We start from the raw sequence: 19,934 nt of genomic DNA, 5'->3' as shown, positions 1-19,934 counted from the left end.
AACTACGGCCCGCAGGCCGGATCTGGCTCATCAGGGCTTTGGATCTGGCCCACGGGATTGCCCCCCATGGTAACGCAGGCCCCACGCCACTCTCAGAAGCGGCCGGCACCATGTCCCTGGGGCCCCAGGTGGGGTGGGGCAGAGGGCTCTGTGTGTTTCCCTTGCCTCCAGGCATTGGCCGGAAACAGGGAACCGCAGCCAATGGGAGCTTCAGGGGAGGTACCTGGAGGTGTGAGAAGGGCAGCACGCAGAGCCTTATGCCCCCCCCCCCCCCGCACTCCCCCAGGGGGCCGCTCAGGCACGTGATGCCGGCTGCTTCCCGGAGCAGGGCCACCCCGGAGCCGCTTTAGGTAAGCAGCGCTGTGCCAGAGCCCGAACTCCTCCTGCCCCCCGCCCTCCAACTCCCTGCCTGCACCTCGCACCTCTCCTGCACCCCAACATCCTGCCCTGAGCCCCCGTCGCACCCCGCATCCCTCCTGCACCCCAACCCCCTGCCCTGAGCTTCCTCCTGCACTCCACACCCCTCCTGCACCCCTGCCCTGAGCCCCTTCCTGCACTCCACACCTTTCCTGCACCCTAACCCCATTTCCTGAGCCCCTCCTCTGCCCCAGTCCCTTGCCCTGAGCCTGTTCCTGCACACCACACCCCCTCCCAAACTCCTGCTCCAGCCCTAGCCCTGCATACAATTTCCCCACCCAGATGTGGTCCTCAGCCCAAAAAGTTTTCCCACCCCTGTTCTAAACGATTAGGAAGATTGCGCTGAGCTGAATTTCTGCAAAGGGTATTTTTATACAAAAAGAACTGGTGTCACATGAAGATATAATGCTAATGCACACATCAATTTCTGTAGGTGATCTTGTTCATTAGTTGAACTTGGCTCCCTTTTATGCCTTTTGCACAGTACCTTTCATAGTACCTTTATTCCATCTTAAAAAAAATTGGTTTGACTTCTGGCATTGACACCAATCGCATTATAAATTCTGCCTTCCCTGCTGGAACAAAAGGTGCCACAGTGAGGGATGGATAAAGGCAAGGAGGTCAGATTTGGGGAAGAGCAAGGGAGAATGGGGTGGGCCCCACAGTCTATTGTTAACTTTGCATTTACAGTGGACGTATGGTCTAACAGAATATTGTAAGAAGCACTCCCTGAGGTGCCAGTCCTGCAAATGCTTACACAAATGCTTAATCTTGCACACTGTGAATAGTCTAGTTGACTTCAATGTATAACTTGACTTTTTCTACATCTAAAGATAAGCATGTGCATCAGTGTTTGTAGGGTTGGTGCGTAGAAATGTAGGACTGGATGGCATCTTGATGGTTTATTTAGTGCAGAGTCCTGCAGGGCAGGGCAGGGCTAAGTATTATCTAGGACCATCCCTGACAGGTGTTTGTGTAACCTGTTCCTAAAAACCTCCAAGGACAGCAATTCCACAATCTCACTATGTAATTTGTTCCAGTGTTTAACTACCCTCAGTAGACATGGTTGGTTCGGTAAGGGCCACGGTAAGACAGGACGATAGCAGAATCAGTAGGTCAAGGTTTGAACAGCTATCCAGGGTTGAAGGATCACAAAGATCACATTAGCAGACCTTCAAAGGGGACTTTTGAGGACATGGCACTGGCAGACTGTGGGAAGGGCTTGATGGATGCCGGAGGGGTCAGTCGGTCTGCAACGAGGCAGGTTCTCCCTGGGGCTTAACCCTGCATGTAGTGGCATGTAGTGGACAGTGTTGAAGTCTTATAGCAATCATGGAGCGGATATGAAGATGCTCCGTGCTGTGCCCCTCATTAGGAGAAGAAAGTTCAGACCTTCCCAAGCCTCCAGGTAATTAGTCCACTTACAGCCTGTTTATTCTGCTTCTTAGCTCATATAAAGTGTCATCCTAGTTATAAATAGCACCTTACCACAGAATGTTACCTCCTTACTCATTATAATTAGAGCTATTGTCATTCTGTGTATATTACAATGATATTTGAAAACAGTAGTCTGCAGCAAAACAGCAATCAAACGCATCAAGATATGTCACCCCCAGCAAAGACTGGGCTGCCCACAGCATTTTGAGTAGACAGCAGTATCTGCTGTGAAGTTCTGCACTAAAGGAGAAGACTGGGTATCCACGTGTGCTGTTTAGATATGCAAATACAGATCTTCTGCACTGGTAACAATTCTATTAATTATAATATGTTATGGAGGCTGGCTGGCCTTGTGAATGAAATACTACTGCACTCTTTCACCTCTGGGAGGCTGGTTCACATACAGCCGTAAATCTTTTAATAAAATTAACTGAAATTAATTAGGTCGTTCCTCCTTAATTCTTTTAACTGTAATCCCATATCACAAAAGCACCATATTCAATTTGGCACAAGCTGCTCACAGGAGAGACCCAGATATAAATTAGCATGTAATCGAAATCCCCTCTCTCCACTTGAGAGCTTGGTCCGTCTAGACTAGGTTAAAATCATGACTGGTAACTATGAATGCACTATGCCACTGCCTGTGTTGAGGGCGTCTAGATAAACGTCATGCTTACATTTCTTGCAGTGCTAGTCCCCTGTAACCCGATGGCTTCAGTGGTGCTGAGCACCTGTCGTTCTCAGCCAGGTCAATGGGAGCTCTGGGTACTCAGCACTTCTGAAAATCAGGCCAATCATTTTTTAAAAATATGAATGGAGAGAGATTTTTTTTTAACCTCAGTGAATCTGGACTGTGGTGCCTTTCAGGTGTTTTAGGTATTCAGTACTAATCTAGCAGTAAATTCCTTTCTTTCTTGACATTATTACTAACTGATTTTGCTGGCTTGGAAAATGAAAAGTGGTGGAAGTAATAACTTTATGAGCACTTTTTGGCTCTGTCAGGGTTCCCTCCCCACTCTGAACTGTAGGGTACAGACGTGGGGACCCGCATGAAAGACCCCCTAAGCTTATTTCTATCAGCTTAGGTTTAAAAACTCCCCGAGGCACAAATTCTCCCTTGTGCCTTGGATTAGGTAACGTTGCCACCCCCAAGTGATTTAGACAAACTCAGGGAAAGAACCATTTGGAATTCCTACCCCCCCCGCCCAAATATCCCCCAAAGCCCCCACACCCCCTTTCCTGGGGTGGCTTGAGAATAACCAAGGTGAGCACAGACCAACCTTGGGGTTTTTTTTTTTAGTACACTTAAAAAAAAAACAACCCAATCAGATTCTAAAAGAAACAGAACTTTATTATAAAGGAAAAAAGGTAAAAGAAGCACCTCTGTAACATTAGAATGGAAGATAATCTTACAGGGCAATCAGATTCAAAAACACAGAGGATTTCCCTCTGGGCCAAACTTTAAAGTTACAAAAAGAAAACAAGGAATACACCTTCCTCTCAGCACAGAGAAAATCACAAGCCAAAAGAAAAATAAGCTAATGCATTCCCTCGCTAGTACTTACTGATTCTAATGGAGTTGGATTGCTTGCTTCCTTGATCTGTGTCCGGCAAGCACAGAGAACAGACAGACCAAAACCTTCCCCCTCCCCTCCAGATCTGAAACTATCTTGTCCCCTTATTGGTCTTTTTGGTCAGGTGCCAGCCAGGTTACCTGAGCTTCTTAACCCATTACAGGTAAAGGGATTTTGTGCCTCTGGCCAGGAGGGATTTTATAGTACTGTATACAGGAAGGTTGTTACCCTTCCCTTTATATTTATGACAGGCTCAGTTACAGTGAAATTCATCCCTGGACAGAGGACCAACACAAGGTCTATGCAGTGCATAGGGGTGAATTTCACCTTTTAAGAGGCAATGGACACTGTAGAAACTGATCCTCCTTCTTTGTGGTCACCATAGCCCATAATTAGAAGATACGAGACCAGATCATGCAAACCTTTCAAGAGTAAAGTAGCTGTATTAAGCAGTGGACCTACTTACATGAGTAATGATTACTCATGTAGCTAAAGCTTTGTGCAACTGGACCCCACACATTCCTACATTGTACTTTACTAGTAGGAGAAAATTAAATTTTGCAAATAGTTAAGTTACACTGGTGACAACTAAACTCCAAATAAAAGTTGAAACAGGATTTTCTTTTACTGTTCATGGAACCAGTCACTGTGAATCCTTCTAGTATCTCAGCACAGGGACTATTGATATTTTGCCATATTTCATTATGATCAATGAACTCATTTGCCAACCTAGAATCCTAAATTCCTTCCAGCATAAAGGCAATATGTGCTGTGCCTTAGGAAAAGGAAGGATGCCAAATAACAGATGGACAAATATGATTTCTAGACGACTGCATCATGACAAAAACAAATTACCCTCATATAGTGCCGTTCCCAGGTTTTTGTGCAGTTGAAGAATGAGACAGTCTGCAGGCTAGCCAACATTGTTTTCCTATTGGGTCAGCACACATTTGGAACTGGTATTCGTAAAACCATAAGTGATCATACTGTCTGTTCTATATCCTCATGTGTGCTGCTATAATGAAACAACTGAAGGACTATAGAAATGTGGCTTTAATTCTGAAGCTCAGTTCCTTTGCTGGCTCCAGCTATATTGCCTCTTTAGTTTAGAGAGATTTTTCTATTTATAGTTTCACCCTCCACCTCCCAGTTCCTTTTGAATAGTGTGACAGGTTCCATTACAAACTCAACCTTTGGCATTCTGCAGCAATTGTGGTGCAGCAGTATCAACCCCTGTCAATACAGGAAGATGTAAAGTATACTCATGTTTTAATGGTGCCCACTTCAGAATTACTTAGCATGTGCATGTTTGTATTATGCTGGCTTCCGCAGAGACCCAAACCATGTTCGGGACCCTGTTGTCCTAGGCCGGGGTAGTCAATAGGCAGGCTATCGGTCAAATCCAGATGCTCTTGAATGGACCATAAAATCTTTTTGTTGTTTGTTTTCTCTGGAGTCTGAATCTTGACTATACCTTGACCAAGAAATTTGGATCCTGGCCCAAAAAAAAAAAATTGATGACCCCTGTACAACAACATAGCAAGAGAGCCCCTCCCTGAGAAACTTCCAGTATAGGTAGATGAGATGGACAACTGTTGGGCATAATACTTCATTTCTCCTATTTTAAAATGGGGAACTGAGGCCTGGGAATCAGACACAGATCTCCTGCATCCCGTTTTAGTGCCTCCAGCAAAGCAACATCTGTCCACTCTCTGCGTACTACGTACAGAAATGGAACGTTCCTTAGAAACCAGATTCTGCTTTGGTTTCTCTTTGTCCTTGACCACCTTACCAAAAAAAGTGAGTGGCCCAAGTAGAAGTGTTGGAACAGTGTTACAAAGGAGGCTGTTATCAAATTGCCTGGACAGACATATGACTTTCCATTCATATTCTGTTTCTTTTCATCTTGTTTTGCAGATATAATGTCTGGAGTTGATATTAAGCATCATGGCTCAAATTCTAGAAGGCTGCTGGGCATACTTAACAGGGCACCCTCATACAGATGGGGGAGCATACTGTCCTATATAGCTGATCTTCTCCAGTCTCTCCCCTTTGTAGATTATCCTACTATAGTCAGGAAAAATGTGCCTTAAAGGTCGGGTGACCATATTTCCTGACCGTGAAAATGGGACACTGGGTCAGCACTGATGCCCGGTGGCTCAGGCCAGCCCCACCTGGCATCACCGCTTGCCCAAACCTCACTATGTGGGGCCACCCGCCAAAGCTGACATCACAACTATTTTGGCAAAACTGGGCATTTGTCCCATTTGCTCTTGCCCAAACGTTTCTCTGCAGCCCCTAAGGCAAGAGAAAATGTGATAAAAGCCCATTGTTGCCAAAAAAAAAATGGTAACATTCGGGACAGAGCTTAAAAAGGGGACCATCTGATGAAAACAGGACATGTGGTCACCCTACTTAGAGGGAACTTCTCTTGAACTGCTATGAGCTGGACAGTCTTGAGACATAGCCCTCTTCTAGGTCCCCTATCTATGCTGAATGGCTGGGATTGGGGGGGGAAAAACAACCCACCAATCTCTTGAAGTTGGTCACGTCAAGCTGCTGTTAGAGGGGCCATTCATTGTCTCTTGCTCTTCTTCGCTGCTGACTACAAGCCAGTGCACAGTGTCAGCGGATCTAGCTCTGTTCATTGAGTGAATGGAGCAAGGAGGCACTGGGTAAGTGAGTTTCAAAAAAATACCACAGGAGCGGGATAAGACCTCCACAGTGGGCACAGAAGAGGTGGTAGGCTTATGGGCTGCCCTCAGTCACAGTAGGAGGCTACAACATTTTACTTCTAAGAAATAATAGGTAGTGGGAGCCAGCTTGTGTTGAGAAGCAGAGCTGTTCCAGATGCAGGATCCCTGAGCCTGTCAGGAACTGGTGTAGAAATAAGCAAACCTCTAGATTTCAGCTTGTCTCTGAACGCCAAACCTCCAGTATTCTCTACTTCCCCCACACACATTGTATATTTGCTATTGGTTTTGCTGGGTCTTTCTGGCATTGCCTTATTGTGATGAAACATCACGTGGTGATGCTACTTAAGGGGCAAAAAGTACTGAGTGGACCTCTGGGCTGGTAAGAGGGCAGAACAGCCTGAAGATATCATAATTTTGAGTCTCTAATAAGAGATTCAAAAAATTCACTATCATGTGCGCACAACTTCCTTGCCATCCACAGAGTCTTAGCTTCTGTGGTCCCCTGAGAAAACTTCAAATATTGGCAACTGTGCCAGAAAGCCACATAAATCCTACTTCAGTTCCACTAACATGCACCTGTTTTGTGGCCAAATTATGGTAGTGTACCAACTTAAAGAAGTAACCCAACTGGTTTGACATAATGTTTCCTATAATAACCATGAGACACTCTCTGCTGACACAGAGAATGTTGGACTATTTGGAACTTGCTGGAGTATTTCTACTGAAGTCAGTAAACCTACATTGATTTATACCAGCTGGACATCTGATCCCTTATGTGTCCACTTAAATGCATTAAATACATTTAAAGCACTTAGAAAAACCCAGATAGAGGAAAAGATGCCCCACTATTCAATTTTAACTGTAAATATATATTTAAGGGAATGTATGATGATTACATTCTTTGTCATCATCATAAAGAAATACATTCTCACTAGCGTGTAACTGACATGTTTCCGCTCTCATATACTGGGACCAGGAAACTGAAATGAAATGAAAAATAAAAAAAGAGAGAAAGATGAAGGCTCAGGTCTTGCCTTTTCTTGCCCTGTTTTCAAGTTGATGATATCGTGGAATTGAATCAGATGACGACATTAGGCTCAGTTTCTTCAGGATCATCTTGCAAACTGTAGCTGGCGTCACTGAGTAAATGGACTGTTATTTTGCCAGAATCCCTCCCTGAGCATAAAATCAGACCGCCAATCTCCATTGTTCTGGCAGTGTAAAGGGGTCTTAATATAGGTGTGAATGTAATGTTCCTTAATGCTGCCAGATGGTGTCAATGTAAATCAGACTCTACACAAGGAAAAGGGTAAATCAGTATAAGCTTAAACAAACAAACTCAAATTTAGCCCAAAGTCAGGATGCTCTATTTAACATTCATTACTCATTTCTTCAGGATGTTGCTATTTTTATCTCACCTTGGCCTAGTAGTCAATGTCCTCCACTGAATGAATTTTGTTAATCTGTTCACACGAACGCTCATTTCATCATTGCTGCCTATGCTGGTTTGTGGTGCTTAGTACATACTTCTCTAGATCCTAAACACAAATCCAGCAATTTCAGCCTGAGTTGTGTCTAAAAGGCTGCATGATTTGGCCTGTTTGAAATTACTCAGCTGATGTTACTAGGCTGAGTGTAGTGCACACTCTCTTTAACCATGACTTAAATGCTTTCCACTTTTACACTCCCAAGTGTTGTAGACAATAATTGAGTACAATCAGTTTTTCTTCAATTCACACTCCTTTAAACCCTGTGGTGGTTTTTTTTTAAACTGTTCAAATTGCTTTCTTTGAAATAACACTCTCAGGAAAATATTACAGCTCACGTTATCTTGATCACTAAACCTTGGAAGTTTTCCACCTATCTTATTTATCATACCTGGCTTATTTCCGGTCTATGCTGTGTTTGTTAAACTGGGTATGTCATTCCTTAATATAGACACAGCTTCCTCCTCCCTCTAAGTATCTAATCTTTATTCCCTAAAGTCCACTTTGTACCTACATGTTCCATCATAACCGCCTCTTTTCCTGTACAGCTCTGATTCTCCCCCTTCCCTCCACCCCCCAAGCATTTTAGAAGTAAATAGCTCTTTTATACATCCAGGCACCTTTCCTGAGTTGTTCATTTAGAGTAACTGGAATTGTCCTCTTCTGTCCACAGACCATTCATGATCTCTAATCTCAGTTTGATCATATCATCATGGACAGTTTCCTTTGCTATATTTGACCTTCTCTTATCTTAGTTCACTAAGTCACTTTTGTGACTGTTTATAGGCCACAGCTTGTACTCCCAATGCATGTCAAACTCCTATTGGCTTCCCCAAAATTCCTTTTGCCTTCATGAGGTTCAAAAGTTCTTCCACATATTGAAAGGGTTTGATTTAAATAAATCCAACAAAACCAGATTTTTTTTCTCTTCATGGCTTTTTGTTTTACAGTCCTCTTTCAGTATGGGAGCTGGTCAAATGCTGTGAAAAACTTCCAGAAAGCACTTCAGAGTCAAACTTTTTAATGAATTTTGCTTCAGCTTTGTTCTCGCCTCTTTTATGTTCATTTGCCGCAAAGCTCCATTTATTAAATCATTGCAATAAGTTTACCCAAAGGTATCAAAGGGCATAATCTGAAGAAAATGAGGCTTGCACAGGCATCATAATAAGGTGAGTTGTCCCTTTCGAGTCAGGCATGGATCCAGGCAGTCTCTGCTCCAAATTCTGGCCCTTTACCCGAGGCAATCTGAGACTTGTTCCCACAAATGGGACCACAGCCTACAACAAGACCTCCTGGGAAAAGAGGCTGGACTATACAAGAAGTGCCTGTTCATTTCAAGGAGAGATCAGACTCCTGGTGACCTGGGGAAATGAGCTGAAGATGGACTGGGTAAGGGCCAGGGAATGATCTAGGGAGAAGGATACTGAGATGGGTTGTCTGGAAAGAAGAAAACTGGCAAACAAAGCTTTGGAGGAGGTGTCTCTGTGAAGCACAGAAGCAGGGCATCCTGGGGTTTGACAGCAGCCAGCTGTGCAAAGAATAGTGTCCCCTGGCTAGAACCTTGAGTAGAGGCATGGCCTGAGCTCTCTAATGCTAACACTAAATGGTAGTGGAAAAACTCCTCCATCCGAGGGGAAGGCCCCAGACAGGAAATTGTCGTGGCCTGGAAAGGGGAGAATGACAGGCCTTCAAGAGTGCTGTGACTCAACAAAGAGGCGGGTGGAAGACTTGGACTCTTTGCTGGAATTTTTTGTGTCCCTGCAGGGGAGGATTCATTGGTTTGACTAAAGGACTAAATCCCAAATCAACTGCCCAGCCAGAGGGAGGCTGCTGACCTCTGAGGAGAAAGTGAGGCACTGATGAAGGGGAAACTGAGACTTGAACAACATGATGCTAGACCAGGTAAGCCACTCCATCACTGGAGGTATAATTTGGCTTGCTGAAGTCCTAATATTTGTCCCAATACATGAGAAGGAAAGAATCCAGTTTTCCTTCCCTGCTGAGTCGGAGGGCTCCTGGAAATTGAGCACCTCTGATGGAGAAATTGCTGATGCAACAAACATGGAGTTCCACAATGCTATTTTTACAGAAATACTTCAGAGCAGAACAGCCCCTTAAGGGAATGGTTAAAAGATAGGAAACAAAGGGTAGCAATACATGGTCAGTTTTCAGAATGGAGAGAGGTGTATATAGTAGTGTCTCCCAGGAGTCTGTAATGGAACCTGTCCTATCCAACATATTCATAAATGATCTTGGAAAAAAGGGGCAAACTGTGAGGTGGCAAAATTTGCAGGTGATAACAATCTTGACTAGTTTTGTATGTCCAAAGCAGACTGCAAGGAGTTACGAAGGGATCTCACAAAACTGGGTGACTGGGCAACAAAATGGCAGATGAAATTCAGTGTTGATAAAGGCAAAGTAATACACATTGGAAAACATCATCCCTACTATACATATAACATTATGGTATCTAGATTAGCTGTTACCACTCAAAAAAATCTTGGAGTCTTATGGATAGTTCTCTGAAAACATCCACTCAATGTCCAGCGACAGTCAAAAAGCTAGCAATGTTAGGAACAATTAGGAAAGGGATAGACAGGCAGTAAATATCATAATGCCGCTATATAAATCCATGGTATACCAACATCTTGAATACTTCATGCAGATATGTTCACCCCATCTCAAAAAAGATATATTGGAATTGGACAAGGTACAGAAAAGGTTGACAAATGATTTAGGGGTATGGAAGAGCTTCCATCTGAGGAGAGATTAATAAACTAGGACTTTTCAGCTTGGAAAAGAGACGAATACGGGGAGATATGATTAAGGTCTATAAAATCATGACTGGTGTGGAGAAAGTAAATAAGGAAGTGTTATTTACTCCTCATAGCACAAGAACTAGGGGGTCACCAGATGAAACTATTAGGCAGTTGGTTTAAAACAAACAAAAGGAAGTATTTCTTTACATATCCCACAGTCAACCTGTGGAACTCCTTGCCAGAAAATGTTGTGAAGTCCAAGACTATAACAGGGTTCAAAAAAGAACTTGATAAATTCATGGAGGATAGGTCCATCCATGGCTATTAGTCAGGATGGTCAATGGCTATTAGCCAGGATGTTTGCCAGAAGATTGGGAATGGCTCACTTGATGATTACCTGTTCGTTCCCTCTGACGCACCTGGCATTGGCCACTGTCAGAAGACAGGACACTGGGCTAGATGGGCCTTTGGTCTGAACCAGTATGGCTGTTCTTATATTCCTAATCCATCACAGCTGTGTCCTGAGACTGTGAGTTGGGGAAACATCAAAAGTACTTTGACTAACCAGCCTATTCTCAGATCAGTGTCACCATCCCACTTCCAACTGAGTATCTTCAAGGATCCCCACATAATCTTTAGAAAATTTAAATAAAAAGTAAAGGAGTGATATAATTCCTTTCATCTAACCGATTACAAGCAATAACTTGATATTGCCTCATGTCTCTTGGAAACTTTATTTATTATTGGGTGTACCAGTGACATACTCTCTCTCTGTCTGTCTCTCTCTCTGTTGTTGCGGGCAATGAGATTCCTCTACAGATGTTCACCATACTAGCAAATTTGGAAATAGATCAGCAAGCTTCTAATGGAATGCTGAGGGCTATGACAGATGATTGTGGCTTCTGTAACCCCCAAGGGGCTGCAAATCAACATGACCTTGTAACTCCACACTGATGTCAATATACCAGCGAGGAGGGGAGGTGACAGACTCTCCATTGTTTGGGAATAGAAATCAACCTGTCAATATCTCCCTGTTCCAGTTGCAGGCTGATTGTTTGGGGAATTGGGAGAAACATAAATAAAGGTCAGAGATTAAATTTCTCCTGTTGCGACAAATGTTTTGTTTTAGAAACACCATGAGGTTGTGAATAGTTATACTATTGTGTAAAAGGTCTGACTACTTCTAGGTCAAAGCAGCATTAGGTTCAATGAATTTAGAGTTTGTTTGCAGGCCTTGAGGTAGGATGCTACAAGTTATTTCCCTACCCACCCTCCTCCTGAGACAGTAGGTCCACCACACTAGCTGTTCATTAGTGGATGTTGGACTCCTGCTGGACTCTTCATCCCCTTTATGAATAAGTGCTACTTAACAGGCATTAAGATGGCAGAATGAAGCCCTCTGAAAGTGGGTTTTCTTGTAATAATACATGATAGCTGGCACTGTTCTTTTGATATAGAGCTTTCAGGATGGTTCTATGAAAGCACTATGACCACCTGTCCTTCTAACCAGTTCAAAATGCCCATCTGGTTAGTTTGGCTCATGCTGAATAATTATCAGTTCTGTCCAGTTGGCTATATTTGGTCATCTCTCTCCAAACCAGTCAGATGGCTAAATTAGATATTTACTGCATATCCTGTCTAAATACTTCTCATACTTTCTTCGGAGAATAACTATTTTGGGTGAGGAGAGATTTGTATTTTTCTAATGATGATTTGTTTTTGGAAAACACTAACTCTAACAATGAAGAGAAATCCAATGTTATGTGGAAAAGCTGGTATAGCATGCAATAAGTGATGCTGTCTGCCTCCTCTGGTTTCCTCTTAGCAATTTTACCAACTACACAAACTATGTTGTGAATTTTAAGTTGGGCATAGATGAAACCAGAAGTTTTGTATCCAAGTTTGCTGAATTTTTAATAAGATTATTTTAATATATACTGATAACATTTTTCATTAATTTATGGAAATTTAGTTAAATGACTTTTTCCTTGACTTCTTGCTGAACTTTATTCATTTGTTTAATTAGTGACAGGGCACTCATTGCCTAAGTACTTGAGCACGTGTACAATATGCTTTAAAACTTTGTATGTTACCTTTTGGGTGACTCACTAAAACTGCTCAGTCTTTGCTACACTAAGATTCACCTTGACATGACGACTTGTCGAGTGCCAGAAGTTACTCTGGATTGACATTGGAGCAGTTGAGGGCAGGATTTTGCTATCAGAAGTTAATAGATTTGTCTGAGGCCACTCATGTTCTAGATAGAGCTGGAATCAGAACTCGGTAGTTTCTTGTTCCTCGTCCATTGCTCAAATCAAAGACAAAGCTGTCTTTCGTGAATTCACCACCTTAGCTTAACAGAGGGAGGCAACAACTAAAGAAGTAGAAAGGCAGGACTCATATGTCAAGAAGCCCGTACCAAACGAGAAGGGTTCTCTCATGTGGAACAACACTGAAGAAGGAAACACTAGAAATTTCATTCAGGACAGCAATATGTGTAGCCTGGTCATACTTTGCCACTATAGCAAGTATAAGCATCTGGGGAGACTAAACACTAGTCTTGTAAAACATAAGGTGATATCGGATATGTGTCCGAGGGTTCAAACCAGGCTATAGAGTTATCTTTTACAAGAGACTAGAAACTAACTGTGGTAGAAAGTTGCTTTCCTGTGGGTTTTGCAAATCCTTCACTGCAAGAGACTACACTTTAATGGAGGTGCCGTTGATTTTCTTCAGTCCCTCTGGTACAGAGGAGCATTTTTCAGCTGGCTCCACTAGACAGCAAACCTCTAGTGACCTAGGAAGTGGCCTTGAACACTTTGACACCCACTGTTGTCTTATAGTCAAAATCTAGGAGACATGTTCTTCCATTTCCTAATAGAAAGGCTTGGAGATGACCGCTATGGAGGTTAAAAAATCAAATTACAGAGGACTTATAGTTGAATTGGGTAAATGGTTATGAAAAGAAAATTCAACATTGCCAACCGCAAATATGCCTTCTATATTTTTATTTGCCCAATGGGTTTTGGGGTCTTTAAAGTATACGTTTTCAAGATCTGCTCCACACCCATGAGGGCTAGCGATTTCTTCTTTTTTAAAAATGAAAAGTGAGATTCTCATGTGATTCCAGGGCCTGTGGCTTTAGGAAAAAACCTGTAGTTTTGAAATTGAAATCATAGGTTGGCAAAATGGAAGTAGCTGGGTTCAGCTAATTAATCTGTGGAGAACTAACCTGCCAACCATGCAGCATAGGCCTCACTGTAACCTGTGCAAAATGACTAGCAGGCTCTGGGTCTTTCTACGCTTTCATTACTGTACATTATTCCCATTTAAAAAGTCCCTAATTCCACACCAGTCTTACTGGAATTACTGAGGATGCTGTTAATTATTATTATTAGCTGACTAGCCCACATAAATAAGAATGGATTGCACTTGTATAACCTGTCCTATCCAAGGATCTCAAGTTTTACAAATGAACTCTGCCTCCCAGCTCCCTTGAGAGGAATGTGTACTGTTACCCGCACTTTACTAATGGAAAATCTTAGGTTAAGTGACTTGCCCAGGCCACACGGGAAGTCTGAAATAGAGTTGGAAGTAAGGATCCAGATCTCTAGTCTCCTTCCCCTCCCTGAAATTTGTGATTTATAACTGAGATCTATTTCATGCAGAACTGGAGATTATATGAACATGACTCACTCTCTGAAAACTTGTTTCAGAGTAACAGCCGTGTTAGTCTGTATTCGCAAAAAGAAAAGGAGGACTTGTGGCACCTTAGAGACTAACCAATTTATTAGAGCATAAGCTTTCGTGAGCTACAGCTCACTTCCTCAGATGCATATCGTGGAAACTGCAGCAGGCTTTATATATACACAGAGAATATGAAACAATACCTATTCCCACCCCACTGTCCTGCTGGTAATAGCTTATCTAAAGTGATTTCCAGCACAAATCCAGGTTTTCTCACCCTCCACCCCCCCACACAAATTCACTCTCCTGCTGGTGATAGCCCATCCAAAGTGACAACTCTTTACACAATGTGCATGACAATCAAGCTGGGCTATTTCCTGCATAAATCCAGGTTCTCACATCCCCCCCACCCCCATACACACACAAACTCACTCTCCTGCTGGTAATAGCTCATCCAAACTGACCACTCTTCAAGTTAAAATCCAAGTTAAACCAGAACATCTGGGGGGGGGGGTAGGAAAAAACAAGAGGAAACAGGCTACCTTGCATAATGACTTATATACACAGAGAATATGAAACAATACCTATTCCCACCCCACTGTCCTGCTGGTAATAGCTTATCTAAAGTGATTTCTGAAAACTGTATATTCTGAGTCTCAAAGGGCATATTTAATACTTTATTCAGTTGACACTTGGACGTGGGGTTTTTAAGGTTTCATCCAAGACACTTCTACAAAACAAATTCAATTTATTTACATTGAACCAGTACCTTAACCAAGATACTTTTAATTAAAACAGTAACTGAATGCCTACTCCTTCGCAAGTAAGAAACAGGCTGTCTGATTACTGATCATCAGTGAGATCATTTGGAAGCTTATGTTTTGTTTAACTAACGCTCCACTGGTTGTACCATAGCTGCTTGTGTTCAGTTTAACTGGGCAAAGAGTAATCCTTCTTTTCCTAAATATAGTATGTGACACAGATTAGTAAGTGAACTGTTCTGGCAAAATGTGAGTCATTGAGGAAAGAGGAGGGAGCTGAGTGCATTGGTAACCAAACTGTAGAACTTTCAAACTGAATGAGTTTCACCTGTTTGCAACTCATGTTGGTAGCACGACTGTGCAAAAGGGGTTGTATTTCCAGGAGTGACATTGAGATACTACCAGATGCTGATTATCTGTCACTCGATTATGTCTTCCCAAATGAGCTTGTTATCTGGAGGTGGTATTTCCAAGAATACCAGCCTGGAGTGCCTTTAGGAGGTCAGGCACTTGGCAGATACTGGAGACACAAAGAACCCTTGGCTTTCTGGGCTCGCCCATCTTGGAGGTCTAGTTACTACACCTTTTTCTTGTGTTAGTTCATTTGGTTCCATAATAAAAACAAACCCTGACTCATGGCTATTTCAATAAATAATAGAAGTGAATTAAGTTTGCTATGGGTAACCATATTTGAAGAGCCCAGTGGGGATTCTGTGGAGTATATTAACATTAGTGTTATCTTGTTGTTACTGAACAATTATATTGTGGGAACTCTCAATGGCCTCAGTATTATGGGGGCTTCATTATACTGAGCACTGTACAAACAGAGACAATCCCCATTCCAAAGAGCATATATGAAGGTCTGTTTTGTTTGTTAGTATATTTGTAACAGATTGCCCAGGGCTCCCAAATGTTGGATGTGCATTCTTTTAATGTAGACTTTCTAGATTTTTTTTTTCTCCCTTCCTCAAAAGACTTGGTTTTCAAATGCATCGTCAATGGTTTTGGAGCATAATACTTTTTTTAAAACTAATCTTCACCTACATTTTTTTAACTAATTACACTAAAGGAACAAACATCCAACTTTATGGGATCCATTCACAAAAGTAATGTGAACTTGCGTATCACTCATAATCTGAAAATCCAAAGTATTTGGCCAATATTTACGAATAATGAATATGTCTGAAGAAAATGAGGATCAGTTTACAAACTCCTCACTGTTTGGGTGGGGGAGGAAGAGAAGGATCTACATTCATATGGGCAAATTGCAAATCCTTTACTCGTATTGCTTACATGAGCAGTCCCATTGAGTGAGTAACTGCTCACGTGAGTAAGGTGCCACAGCCCATAAGGAATAGTTTGACCAGCTCTATTACTGTTGCACTATCACTTGTGCTCCTTAATCCCTTAGGTGCTTTTGAAAATCTCCCTGTATCTTTTTAAAAAAAATGCAAGAGACCCTTTATGTTAACTTCCTGTAGTTGTTCCGGTGCCTGGTGGCATCTTGGACAGCAATGTGCACTTGTCCACTTTTCCAGCCCAGTCTCCAATGGGATTAAAAAGGTGATTTTAAAAGAGTTTATGAAACAGTATGATCTTGGCCCTGATCAGATTTGCCCATCAGCTCATTCACTTCCTTGCTGCAATGTGCATCTTCATTATAGATGAGAAGCATCATTTACCATCCTGGGAAACAAAGAACAAATCCTTTCTTCTGCTTTGCAGCTGAAATGCCTGGCTTTCCCTTCTACAGACTGTCTAAATTGAAAACATCCTTAGCTGTTAACTGGTAATTAGAACTGACTGAAGCAGGCTGAAGTCTGCAGACTCACAGTCCTTTACAGAGAATACAGAAGCATGAGTGGATGCAAAGAAGGGTCTGCCAGATACTGAAAGTGAGTAAGGCACAGAATTTGAATTTCTTCACTTAAAAATGAGATATATATATATGACTCCCTTGTCTTTGAAAGTAAATGTAAGCCCATATGTAGTCAGTTCACTAGTTGCACAATGTTTTTTAGATTACAGGATAAGTCACCCAATGTCTCAGAAGTGCCCAAGGAGGGCAGAGTGGTAGACTGTGTTGAAATATGGTTTGTTCACACACTGGAGTCCCTTTGTGAAATTGCTATGGGATATCATATTAAAATTCCATCTGTTTAAAAATACTCCCATATTGGTCTCTCCTCCTGTTACTATTGTTCATTCAGAATTCAAAAGCCACTGGTATGGAACAATACACATTATAAATGGGCTGCGATATATATTTTTTCTAGTCTAAACATATCGCTAGGTACTGTAAATGAGATTTTAACCATTCGCAAACAATTCAATAGTTAATTGATTAGGGAAAAGATGGTTTTCTGGCTTTGACAAAGTATATAGAAATAATGGGAATACAAATTCTGTATATACAAAGAAGGTACAACTCAGGAAATACCCCACCTATAGGGATGCTAAATACCACTATTTATTTTCACCCTTATATTAGGCATCCTGGAAACATTGATGGCTAATAACAGATTTAATTCCCAGATTAGCTCCATATCCCCAAACTGTAATTTCACTTCCGTAAAGTCAGCTGCTTAAGAGAATGAAGGTGGAAAGTCCTGATAGGCTGGTGATGTAATTTCAAGAATGAAGTTCCAGGAATGAGGAGAAGGCTCCTGAGAAAACCCCCAAAAACAAATAATTTCTCCTGCTCCTGACTCATAGGTGCCTCTGGGGTAGGAACTAGAACAGGCGGGAAACTATCCATCATACTTATGTATTTGTTATGAAAGCATTCTCATGTCCTAGGTCCTCATCACCATAGTAACCAAGCACCTATGTGCCTGGGTATGCACTTTTGATACCTGAAGTTTGGTGCATTGGTTTAGCTTCTAACCAATTATTGTAATCAAATCTTATCAATTATGACTGAACACACATTTAATTGTTGTTCCTTAATGTAATATTTTGTTGTTTTGTTCAAGCGAATTAGCACAGTAGTCTTCGAATAGTTTGCACAACAATACTGTCCCTTTAGAATTTCTCTCAGTCTGCAAAGTAAGTGCTGTTAAGTAACACACTGAGTTCCCTAAAAGAGGAATTTACAGTATACGAGAAATTATGAAGAATTAGAACTTTATTTCATTCCAAATCTATAAAAGACCATATTAGTGGCCCCCCTGCTAGAGTATCCACTTTTCCACTACACCAATCTATGTCCCAGATCCTGCAAAGACAAAGATGTGCTTAACTTTAAGCATGCGAGTAGTCTCATTGACTTCAAGCGGAGTAGCTCACAGTATGGAGATCAAGCATATGGCTTAAGTATTGGTAAAATAGGGATTTAAGGGGAGAGATTTTTCAGAGGTACAAATAGGAGTTAGGCACCTAATTTCCATTAAAAGTCCTGAAGAGCTTTCTGTAAGCTCCAAAGCTTGTCTCTCTCACCAGCAGACACTGGTCCAATGAAAGATATTATCTCACCCACCTTGTCCCATTAAAAGTCTATGGCAGTTGAACACCTCTGTGCCTTTGAGAAAAGCTACATAACAAGACTTAAAAGAATAAAGTGTTTTCCCCCCACCCCTTATTTATTATGCAGATGGTTTGTACCTATAATGGAAATCAAAAGTGCAGGTTCCCAGATTTGCCTCTGCAATTCATAGGTTAGCTGGGCCTCAGACCTTCTGAAAGCTTATCTTGTAATCCAAAAAAACATTGTACAACTCGTGAACTACATATGGGTTTACATTCCCTTTCAAAGACAAGGGAGTCCCACAGTATTCTTGTCAGCAAGTTAAAGAAGTACGGGCTGGATGAATGCACTATAAGGTGGGTAGAAAGTTGGCTAGATTGTCGGGCTCAACGGGTAGTGATCAATGGCTCCATGTCTAGTTGGCAGCCGGTGTCAAGTGGAGTGCCCCAAAGGTTGGTCCTGGGGCCGATTTTGTTCAATATCTTCATAAATGATCTGGAGGATGGTGTGGATTGCACTCTCAGCAAATTTGCGGATGATACTAAACTGGGAGGAGTGGTTGATACGCTGGAGGGCAGGGATAGGATACAGAGGGACCTAGACAAATTGGAGGATTGGGCCAAAAGAAATCTGATGAGGTTCAATAAGGATAAGTGCAGGGTCCTGCACTTAGGACGGAAGAACCCGATGCACAGCTACAGACTAGGGACCGAATGGCTAGGCAGCAGTTCTGCGGAAAAGGACCTAGGGGGTGACAGTGGATGAGAAGCTGGATATGAGTCAGCAGTGTGCCCTTGTTGCCAAGAAGGCCAATGGCATTTTGGGATGTATAAGTAGGGGCATAGCGAGCAGATCAAGGGACGTGATCGTCCCCCTCTATTCGACATTGGTGAGGCCTCATCTGGAGTACTGTGTCCAGTTTTGGGCTCCACACTACAAGAAGGATGTGGATAAATTGGAGAGAGTCCAGCGAAGGGCAACAAAAATGATTAGGGGTCTGGAACACATGACTTATGAGGAGAGGCTGAGGGAACTGGGGTTGTTTAGTCTGCAGAAGAGAAGAATGAGAGGGGATTTGATAGCTGCTTTCAACTACCTGAGAGGTGGTTCCAGAGAGGATGGTTCTAGACTATTCTCAGTGGTAGAAGAGGACAGGACAAGGAGTAATGGTCTCAAGTTGCAGTGGGGGAAGTTTAGGTTGGATATTAGGAAAAATTTCTTCACTAGGAGGGTGGTGAAACACTGGAATGCGTTACCTAGGGAGGTGGTAGAATCTCCTTCCTTAGAAGTTTTTAAGTTCAGGTTTGACAAAGCCCTGGTTGGGATGATTTAATTGGGGATTGGTCCTGCTTTGAGCAGGGGGTTGAACTAGATGACCTCCTGAGGTCCCTTCCAACCCTGATATTCTATGATCTCTTTAGGGGTGTGTGTTTATGTATTAACATATATATTGCTCTCTCACTCGCGCGCACACACACACTTATTTTTAAGTGAAGAAACAGGAAACTGAAATGAAGGAGAGACAGGTGTTCCCACATATAGTCACTTGGAAGGGAGGCATCTGGTCCAGGGCAGAGTAGGACTGAGGCCATGGCAAGAGTGGATGGAGGCATGGGTAGCTCTAACAGAAACCCCTCCCTGAAAACTAGC

This window comes from Lepidochelys kempii, chromosome 10 (assembly GCF_965140285.1).
Source record: "Lepidochelys kempii isolate rLepKem1 chromosome 10, rLepKem1.hap1, whole genome shotgun sequence".
Lineage (NCBI taxonomy): Eukaryota > Metazoa > Chordata > Testudines > Cheloniidae > Lepidochelys > Lepidochelys kempii.
Note: the sequence above shows the minus strand (reverse complement) of the source record.